A 9,422-nucleotide genomic window follows, 5' to 3' on the forward strand; every position below is an offset into this window, starting at 1 on the left:
GGTCTCGGTCTACTCCAGGAGCGCTCAGCCATGAACTAAGTTACTGGGTAGACTTTAGTCCCGCCGAACTGGGACGGAATTTAGGGAGCATTGCTTCTGGAGCCAGGCACTCGCAGTGTTTACTCCAGTCAGTCAGCCACCGGCGACATTCTGAGCTAGCCAGTGGCCCGTATAAGATGCAAAAGTAAGTCCCTGCCCTCCAGGTCCTCTTTGTCCAGGACCCAGGTGCTATGATAGTAGGTGGGAGGAGATTAAAGGAAAAGATGGTTTTAAGCCAGTAGTTAGGAAGGGATTTCTTCACTTCTTTTAAGCCCCCCAGGATTCATCATGCACAGGGGATTTTTTAGCGAATTTTCTGTTTTACAATCAGCAATTATCTCTCACCTCAAAATTTCTCAGAAATATAATTGCTTCGTGATCTCATGCATTCTGATACCACGTAAAGAGTATTCAGGGGTTTTATTAGAATTCCAGCAAGAATGAATTATATAATTTATCATTACATAAAGCATTACTAGGTCACATGGAGAGCTTGTTTCCTGCTTATATACGTAGTTAATACATACCCGTGGCTTTCTACCTACCAAACACTGCCCTTGGCGTTAGAATAAAGCAAAAACCTTTGGTTTCTTGTTATACTTTCTAGTGGGAAGCATTTACAATAAGAAAAATATAAGGTTGTGTCATTATACATATATGAAAAAATATAAAGAATAAAGTTTGTATGTTTAGTAACTTAAAATTGTCTTAAATAAGAAGTCTTCAAGAGAAAGCAACATATTTCAACAAACTTAAACAGCTGAGGAGGCTGTCTGAGTTCAGAGCTTTGTAGGCACAGAATAACAAGTCCACAGAGGGCTTGTCTGTTGCTATGTTCAAAGATTAGGAAGTAGTTTGTGTGGCTGCAGTGGCATTGAGGAGGGAGTAAAATGTATGATTCTGTTTTCGTAGGGGCTGCCTAGTCTGGTACACTGAACTGTTGTGATACTTCTTAAAGTAATATGGAAGGCCTTAGGAGCATTTTGACAAAATACCTGAGTTGATGATTCAGTACACCTGTTTAAAAGTGTCACTGTGGCTACTGAGTTGGGGGCAGATTGAAGGAAAGTGGGGGCTTAAGGCAGGGACACTAATTAACTTCCACAGACCCTGGGAAACTTCATGAGGTTGGTTGCTGACTTTGAAGAATCTGGACTTGGGCAGTAGTGTCCTTTGAATGCTCATGATATGTCAAGGCCCAGTTAGTTGGAATTCATCTGGTGCAGAATTTCAAAGGTGTAGCAAAACATTGCTACATTGTTATGCTGATAGGAAAGAGTGAAGGATAGAAACATTGTCTGTGCAGTAGAGAGAAGTACAGTGCTATCACTGAATCATTGTTTATGCAGTAGAGAGGAGTATTGTGCTTTTCAGTAAAGGAACATATGTTATGTAACTCAGGAGAGTTATTCTGCTAGCATCATGGAGTGGATATCTACAGTAACAAAAGCCTGTGGACTCAGAGTTAGGAGGGCAAACTGATGGGATCCCTAAATTGCTTCTCTTGACATCTCTATAGAAGAGTTGTGATCCATGAAAAATTCATAACTTTTTTTTCTTTTTTGTCAGAATATTTGTTGGAAGAATTACTTTCAGATTCTGAGAGTTACTGGAAGGAACTTTAAATTTTGATTTGGGGGAAAAAAAAGACAGATTCTAATGCCGTGTGTGTGTGTGTGTGTGTGTGTGTGTGTGTGTGTGTGTGTGTGATAGTAAAGTTTTCTTCCTTTTCACTCCTATTGCCATCTTTCTTTCTTTTCTTATGTTTTGAGCCCACTGAGTGGTTAATTAGGGTTGCTGATAAGAACATAGGTAGGAAGTTTTTTGGTTTTTGTTTTGTTTTTATTGGAGCATGGACAACTTACTAGTGGCTACACCACTGAAGAAAATGAAGTGGTCATCTTCCTATGACACCCACACCACCTTCCTATGGCAGCCAGCAAGCAACAGCCAGTAACTCCTCATGAAGAAGTGGGTAGCTCATGATGGAGTAGCAAAGTACCAGTCACATGCAGTTCATACATCTGTGTTGTGGCTGCAACAGGCATGTCCTATCTGAAAGTCAACATTTCATAACATGTTTTCCTATCCTCCAGCTTTCACAAGTTTTTGCCCACTCTTCTTTGGTGTTCCCTGGGCCTTGGAATGCATGATGTAGATTTCCTGCACTTCTTCTCAGGATTTTGACCAGTTTGGAGTCTCTTCCTTAACTACCACCCCTACCCTGCAGAAAACAAAACACCCCCCCCAAAAAAAAACCCCACCACCACCAAAGACTCTGCCTAATGAGGGTAGTGCACTTTTCTGGGGATAAGAACATAAATGTTAGAAGACAGTTTCACACTGTATCTCTTTACAAACAACAGTAGTCAATGACCTCTGAGGGTTTAGTATCCTCACATTTAGGGTTTTTCAGGTATATCATTCCTTTCATGGAGTGAAAGAAAATAGCAAATAGGAAAATGATTTGTTATTTTCCAAGCAGTCCCTATGAGCATTAGCTAGTTGGAAGGAAGCTTCAAGCACAGTTCCAAGTGGATATCTCTGTATCCTCTAGCCAAAGTCTGAGTTATCTTCAGCAACAGGGTCTTATCTACTCTTTTGGTAGGCAGCCAAGAGCAGTAGCAACTCTATTCTTCTAGGGGGCTTCTGGGGAGTCCTTTGGCAAACAACTCACAGAGAATTTTTGGTTTAAAATCCTATGACTTCTGGGCTCAACATTATCTACCATCAGAGTATCCCTGTTAAAAGTGATGTTTAAAATTATGTATTTTAGTTTATAAAGAGTAGACCCCTATGTGTTTCTCTCATCACTTCCTTAGGTTTGGTTAATCTTTCCTTCACCACCATCTTCCTCCTTGCCCTCTGCCATTTCTGTTTAAACCTTTTTATCTCTAGTGTTTTCCTCCTATCCAGGTGTCCAGGTCATATGTGACTTTCTTCTTCCTGCCCTTGAAGACCTCACAAATTTCATGACTCCTTTCTTGCTTGCTGATCCATGTAGATAGCTCAGTCATTGACAGAAATATAAAATTCAAAGCTAGGATAGATACACAAGGCAGGCTATGTTATCTGTCTTTCTGACCTGTGTTACTCATTCATTATATTTATTTCTTCAGATACATCTATTTTTCCTTTACTGAAATAAAGGAAATACTGCAATAATATACTGAAATAATAGGTACCACATTTTCAATATTTGATTTCATTACCTAGCTACTGTGAGTAGACTAGCATTTAACATGGATATTAATCTGTAAGAGGACATAGAGTCCTGGAATATGAACCAGGAAGCATATAACTGGGCAGTATGATAGATTTACATTGTATGAGGGTACTCTTCCCCCATCCACACCAGCATTTGATCGTTTTCCCTGGTAATACTTATTTTAATAGGACTGGGATGGAAAGTAGTGCCAATTTGTGATTCTCTGAGAGCTAATAATGTTGAACATCTTTAAAGGTGTTTATTGATTCTTATATTTCTTCTTGAGAAAATTCTCGTGAGTTCCGTAGTCCCAATCCCATTTTGTAATGAGTTACCAGAATTCTAAGGCTTTTGTCCATGGTAGGCATGTGATTCTGTTGCTTAAGTTCACACCCAGCTCTGATAGACCCTTGGCTTTCTATGTACAAGGTTTGATGAAATGAAGAAAATTGTAGAATCTGGTAGCAGATTTAATTGTGGACGGCATTAAATTTGGGGAAATATGCTAGTCGAGATTAATTTCAAACTTGTTTTTAAACATGATTGACTGGATGGCATGAATAGGCCCTACAGGCAGAACATCGAGAACTTCCCTCCAGGACAGAGCATCAAGACTGAGAGAATAACTACAGTTGGAAGGATATCTGGTTAAGATTATTCCCCTTTGTTTATATGGACTATTTGTTGAATTCTTAAGATCAAACAGGGTATGGTTTAAAGCCTTAGGCAAGGGATGTAATAACCAGTATGTAAATGACATCTCTGCCTTCATAGTACTTAGTAGAAAAAGAAAGGCATATGTGAGCATGCCAGTGTAATTAAAAATGCCTTAGGACAAGCACTGAGTAGATTAAAAACTAACATGGAGATTATCTGTGTCAGGAAACCCTGACTACTCATCAACCTTCAGAATCTTTTGTGTGTTGTGGGGAGGGTCAGGAGGAGATTGCATTTGTTGGTGGACCAGTGTGCGACTATACTATAGACCTCCTCTCATTGTAGAGATGTGGGTAGAAGCTTGAGTTGCTTCTGTCCATGAACTAGTAGCATCACTCTTCTCCTATCAACCTTGATTGCCTGGCTAGCACAGAAGTCATTTTCTATCATGGGGATGCAAGTGTGTCTCCTAGACCAAATCTGCTTTGTCATTTGTTTCTTTAAACGAAGCCTTATCAGGACCCAACAATATTCATTTGTGCTTGCATGATATTCAGATAGCTTCAGTATACTAGCTGACTGTAAACTGGTAACAATAATTATAATATTTTTTGAATATTTACTAAGAGCCAGCATTTTTATTTCCCTTTGTATGCCATAATTTATTTAATCTCCACAAAAATGTTATCAGATAATTTCTGCTGTATTTACATGAAAACAATTAAGGTATGAAGTTCATTAAGAAAATTCAGGGGAACATTTTACAGGCCCTCAACCCTAGACAGAGATCTGTAGACAACTAATTAATGCTAAGAGGCTAAGAACATGGAAATGATCTATCCAGTACATATATTACATGTATAAATTACATATGTATGAGAGTATATACATGTATATGATATATATGTATATATTTAAGAACAAAGAAATTAGAGACCATTAGAGAGAGAGAGAGAGAGAGAGAGAGAGAGAGAGAGAGAAGAAAGGAAAAATGAGTGTATGGGAAGGGTTGGAGGAAGGCAAGGGAAGGGATATTATGTTTTAATTTCAAAAAAGGAAAGAACCTCCCCCCAAATTTCACTGCAAGTATTGGAACCTGGTAGTCTTCTTTTGAGTATCTGTATCCTCAATTTTAATGTATCACTATCATTGAGTACATAGAAAAATGTGTTTCATGAAGAGAACTTAAGCTAATCAGAAAGAACTGTAATTCACATGTGTTTGTGCTTGAATAAAATAGTATGTACTGAATTTAAGATACTGATTAAGTCTGAATGAACATTAGTGTTGAATAGTCAATTAAATCCAAGTATGCTCTGTTAGAAAATTCTACCATAGCTTCACTGTTTTGTGCAGCTCTAGGTGTTTTGGAAGCAGGATCTGGATTAAGTAATTAAATAGGAAATGAGACTGCAAGAGAGTTATCATTATTTCTACTGACATTGTTGGTCAGTTTTCAGGCATCTGTTGGGAAATTTAAATATTTGTCCCTCACAGTTCTCTTCCTCCCCATCCAGCTGTAGAACTCCTGAGCTCTCAAGGTTCATCAAACAAAGTTGTTCTCATAACTTTCGGCTGTGCAGTACCAGTGCCTGGACCCCAGGTGTGGGTGGTGCATGACTTTCTCCTATGCTTAGCCATCCCTTGGCTTGGGTATATAAGCCCATTACTGTCTGTAATAAAAGGAAGCAGCTTCCTCTTCACTTCTTGTGGTGGTCTGTTAAGTGTTTCAATCCCAACACCCTCTGCCAGCTCGGTACTCTGGCTGCACAGGCACGGCATCCATCTACTAATTATGTGGTACAACTAATGCAAATGATTAGAAGCTAATGCCCCACTACCAGAGTATAGTCTCAATTCTGTATTCAATGAATAACTGTATCTAAATTCTTTGGTATTTAGTTGTTTATTTTTTTCTTTGATTTTGTGTTTTGTCTTCTGCAAAGCATGGAGATAATGTAAAAGAATATTCAGGGCTTCATACATCTCAAAAATGTTACAATTGTGTAGTTTTTTCACTGTATACTCAAAGAACTAGATGGAAGAACTATGTGGGAGAATTAAGTTTGTTAAAGTAAAAGTTGAAGAGTCACTTTCCTGCAGTGCACACAAAAACATTTAAGAATATGCAGGAATATTCACTTGATATTCTTATAGTATAAATGCGACTTACTTTTTGTTTGTGATTAATTAGACTCTGTAGTTATGTTTAACTTGTAGTTAATTAAATACCTGCCATGATCTTTTTTTCTGCCTTTGTATGAGGAATAGATCATTGTTGTCCCCTGCGTTTGTATGGGAAGTAATCTTGACGAATTCCTTGACCTCTGTGATCTGGCAGCTTGTCTCATGTTTTCTGTAGCAAAATTTGTTTCATTGCTCAATTTGTCTGGTAGTTAAAAGCAAACAGTAAACGTGAAATCAGTGTGTCTGTTTCCCACTGTTGCATGGGCTATTGATGTCAGACAAAATTGTAATTTAATTGTTTTGACATTTTGATCTGAACAGTACAGATACGAAAGGTGATTCATCTTGCATGGAAGCCTACTATTTTCAGCTCAGCATGATTTTCCCATAGCAACTGGCTTATAAATGTTATATCACTTGAATTTTAATCATAATGGAATGTTTTTCTCAGTTTTAGTTCCAAGGTATGATTTGCTAACAATGTGGATGTTTTACATTTTAGATATTTAGCCTGAAAAAAAATCTTAGATATGCTGTGCATCTTTGATAATAAAATTCCATATTTGGTTAGGGCATCCAACTATGTCCACCTCTTCCCAGTCAGTGTTGGGATCCTGTCTATTTTGAACCTATGTACATGTTAGCACAGTCTCTGTAGGTTCATATGGCCATCAGCCCGGTGTTGTCTGGAAGAGCCTGTTCCCTTGGAGTTATCCATCTCCTCTGGCCCTATAACCTCTCTGCCCCCTTTCCACACAGATTGATCCTGACTTTGAGGGGAGAAGCTTGATGAAGGCATCCTATTTCAGAAAAAGTGCTCCCACATCTCTCATTCTGCATATTGTCCACTTTGGGTCTTTGTGATGATTCTCATCTATTGCAAATCAGAGACAATGACATTGTAGAGACTGAAGTAACTCATCATTATCAAGTCTTTTCTTGAATGCTGAAAGTTACTCTTGACTTCATTACTGACATATATCAGCTGGATGTTTTCAATGTCAAATACAAAATTTAGTGTGTGTGTGTGTGTGTGAGTGTGTGTGTGTGTGTGTGTGTGTGTGTGTGTATGTGTGTATGTTTGTATCATTATCAAGGATTCAGTTTAAAACCAAACAAAAACTACAAAATAGAAGCTTGATGTGTTTGTTTTATAATATAAACTTCTTTATAGAAATATGCTGTTTTATTATAAAGAGTCTCACAAAATTATTATCTCAGAAAGGAAGCTAGGCTAACATCTCCACCTGTAGAGTTGAGAGAAGACGGCAATGGTAGTTTTTCTGCTTGCCTGAGTCCAGTGAGAAGGTATAAACAGAACCAATCTAAAAATGGCTGATATTACCTAAGTCTGAAAATAAGGGGTCCCAGAAGACCCAGTCACACCTTGTAGAAAGCTTAATAAGGGCATCTTAACAGAGCTCTTAAAGCAGGCACTTGGCAGTTCAGGATTTTGTCTTCTGGTTGTTTTCTTTCCACCCTACTTGGTTCAAATCTAAGACCTGAACATGATGGACAAGGTGGCTTTGGGAAGAGTTCCCCCAGCACCACTGCACTAAGCTCTGGTCCCTGGTGGTTCTTATCTAGTTCCTGGGAACATTATGTTTAATATATTTTATATAAATACAGATGAATAGAAAGTATAAAATCTGAGATTGGGGAGAAGTAGGGAACTTGGGGAGAGGCCAGAGCCAAAGATCTTGCTCAGGCTAGCTTGTTCTCTTCTTTGACCCCTTTGGCTTCTGGTTTCTCATCCTTGGTCTTCTCCTTTTTTCTATTCTGGATCTTTATATTTTTCATCTTCTATTTTGACTCTTTGGCTTTTTTGAAATTAGAAGAGTTCTTGTGACCACCTTCTCTCTCCTCATGTGAATTGGAGAATTCTTCTTCACAGGCAATTTGTTTGTCAAAAGAGCAGATGGAGGTGTTGTTTGTCAGGGTCGTCTTCATCCTCATCACCACCCTCCTCTGGGATGGCATCCTCAGGGATTGCCTGCATTTGGATGCATTTGGTCATATTGGAAGGGCTGATAAGAAGCTTGAAGTCTGGTCCAAAGTATTCAAAATAGCTATTGTTAAGTAGCTCATCATGGATCTCTATGTCCAGGGCCACAGCTGTCTCATAAGTTCAGCACGGAGCAACATTTTGGATGCTATCTCCACCTCCTCCCAGAATCAGCATAGGCAAGTTGAAACTCTTGACAAACTCCACATACTTGTCACGCCCTTTGATGGTCACATTGAAGCAACCTAACCAGTCTCCAGACAGGGAATTTGAGCCACACTGTAAGACTACTGCACTAGGCTGGAACATCTCCCTTACTTTGGACATGACTGGCTTGAAAATGGCTTCATAGGACTCATCATCAATCCCATCTCAGAGAGCGTAATTAACAGCATAGTACTTGCATTTGCCAGCCCCAATACCCTGTAGGTCCCCGGGTCCTGGGAAGTATTCTCCATATTTATGAAATGACACAGTCATGACCCAGTCTATGGTATAGAAGGCTTCTTCTACACCATCGCCATGGTGAATATCAATGTCAATATACAGCATCCTCTGGTGATACTTTAGCAGTTCCAGGATGGCCAAGATGGTATCATTGATGTAACAGAAACCGGATGCTTTGGACTTCTTTGCATGATGCTGACCCCCAGCCCAGTTCACAGCGATGTCTGTCTGTTGCTTATTAAGTTTCATATCACTTGCCACAGAGCCACCAGTTGACAGCTGAAAGAACTCAAACAAGCCATCAAATACTGGACATTCCTCACCAACATTGAATCTCTGCAACTGCTTGCTGTACTTAGACATGTTATCTGGGTGAATGGAAAACAAAAAATTAATGTAGTCATCACTGTGGTACTTGGTCATCTCCTCAGCACTGGTTTTGTGAGGATGATAGATTTCCATTTTTTGGTTGAGACCATAGCTGAGCAGCAAATTGTGAGGCATGCAGATTCAGTGAGGCTTCATTGGGTGGCCTTGTCCATAATCATAGTTTCCAATATCATCGTCATAGTAATAACAGACTTTTCTCTTGGTGCCCTAAGTCTGCGCCATCTTGCTTACCGCCCAGCTCTCCCATCAGTTCGTCCAAATATAGACATTTTTACATGCTTCTGATTTGAACTCATCTAAGCATTTTCATGACAAAATTCCTCATACTGTGCTTCGAATAAAAGAGCTACAAAATGTGTAAATTAGTGTTTGATTGAAAATGGCCTCACCATTATACTTTTTGCCATTTTTCTTTCTCACTGACTTTGTTTCTGTATCACATACATCAGTTTTTGAAGCAGGTTTCTTTATTTTCAAACTCCAGACCTA

At 39.0% G+C, this 9,422-nt stretch overlaps 1 pseudogene; it reads right to left on the reverse strand.

The window, feature by feature from the left end:
- Positions 1-7,729: 7,729 nt before the first annotated feature.
- Positions 7,730-9,155, reverse strand: LOC127223197 (histone deacetylase 1-like; annotated as a pseudogene).
- Positions 9,156-9,422: the final 267 nt, after the last annotated feature.

This window comes from Phodopus roborovskii, unplaced genomic scaffold (genome assembly GCF_943737965.1).
Source record: "Phodopus roborovskii unplaced genomic scaffold, PHOROB, whole genome shotgun sequence".
NCBI classification, from domain to species: domain Eukaryota; kingdom Metazoa; phylum Chordata; class Mammalia; order Rodentia; family Cricetidae; genus Phodopus; species Phodopus roborovskii.